Source organism: Poecilia latipinna, unplaced genomic scaffold (assembly GCF_001443285.1).
Source record: "Poecilia latipinna isolate Pla-1442-1.1 unplaced genomic scaffold, P_latipinna-1.0 Scaffold573, whole genome shotgun sequence".
NCBI lineage: Eukaryota > Metazoa > Chordata > Actinopteri > Cyprinodontiformes > Poeciliidae > Poecilia > Poecilia latipinna.
The window spans coordinates 97,067-98,322 of record NW_015113189.1 but is presented as its reverse complement, the minus strand read 5'-3'; the positions used below and the strand labels follow the sequence as shown (position 1 = coordinate 98,322).

Below are 1,256 nucleotides of genomic sequence, written 5' to 3'. Positions count from 1 at the left end.
GTATTTTCCGGACTATAAGCCTCAACCCCAGAGTCTGCCACTCTAGGTTATCCACATTAATCTGGATGTGGATGTTTACAGATTTTAATCAGGGTGCACCCAGATTTGAACTGGGGACCTCTTGATCTGCAGTCAAATGCTCTACCACTGAGCTATACCCCCATTGTATGCGTTACATTTTACTGAATCAACTGGAGAGTTGGGTCGGACTCTCCTGTTAAAGTGTAAACTATTTAACCTCATTTAAAATATTTTGTTGTACTTGAAGTGATTTTTTTTTTTTGCCCCAAAGTAATGCTGTGGAGATTTAGCTTGTTTTACAGATAAGGATATTTGAACTTACCCTCTCTGGGTTCTTCACAAAACAAAAGTCAGGGAATAACACTATTTATGAAATAAATATGTATTTTCTGGACTATAAGCCTCAACCCCAGAGTCTGCCACTCTAGGTTATCCACATTAATCTGGATGTGGATGTTTACAGATTTTAATCAGGGTGCACCCAGATTTGAACTGGGGACCTCTTGATCTGTTAGAAATTCACAATGCAGCACTTACTACAAGTATGCTGAATTATCTGAAATTGCAAGATAGAGTGCAATATATGTCACACAAAGATTTACTGCTTCAAATCCATATTTTAAAACCTACAATTTTGTAAATATAAATTCTCTGACTGTATATGTTATATGACAATAAACATCTTGTACAACATGGGGGTATAGCTCAGTGGTAGAGCATTTGACTGCAGATCAAGAGGTCCCCAGTTCAAATCTGGGTGCCCCCTGATTAGTATCTGTAAACATCCACATCCAGATTAATGTGGATAACCTAGAGTGGCAGACTCTGGGGTTGAGGCTTACAGTCCAGAAAATACATATTTATTTCATAAATAGTGTTATTCCCTGACTTTTGTTTTGTGAAGAACCCAGAGAGGGTAAGTTCAAATATCCTTATCTGTAAAACAAGCTAAATCTCCACAGCAATACTTTGGGGCAAAAAAAAAAAATTACTTCAAGTACAACAAAATATTTTAAATGAGGTTAAATAGTTTACTTTAACAGGAGAGTCCGACCCAACTCTCCAGTTGATTCAGTAAAATGTAGCACATACAATGGGGATATAGCTCAGTGGTAGAGCATTTGACTGCAGATCAAGAGGTCCCCAGTTCAAATCTGGGTGCACCCTGATTAAAATCTTTAAACAACCACATCCAGATAAATGTGGATAATCTAGAGTGGCAGACTCTGGGGTTG

General features: G+C 37.8%; 1 protein-coding gene and 3 non-coding genes across 5 annotated transcripts in view; 2 read left to right on the top strand and 2 right to left on the bottom strand.

The window, feature by feature from the left end:
* The window catches only part of LOC106953281 (plexin domain-containing protein 1-like), a 35,107-nt gene that overhangs the window by 17,033 nt on the left and 16,818 nt on the right, over positions 1–1,256 (bottom strand). The window lies entirely within an intron of this gene.
* On the bottom strand, positions 91–162 carry trnac-gca (transfer RNA cysteine (anticodon GCA)). The gene has a single exon. It is a non-coding gene; the product is annotated as a tRNA-Cys (tRNA).
* On the top strand, positions 716–787 carry trnac-gca (transfer RNA cysteine (anticodon GCA)). Its single transcript has one exon. It is a non-coding gene; the product is annotated as a tRNA-Cys (tRNA).
* trnac-gca (transfer RNA cysteine (anticodon GCA)) lies at positions 1,117–1,188 on the top strand. Its single transcript has one exon. It is a non-coding gene; the product is annotated as a tRNA-Cys (tRNA).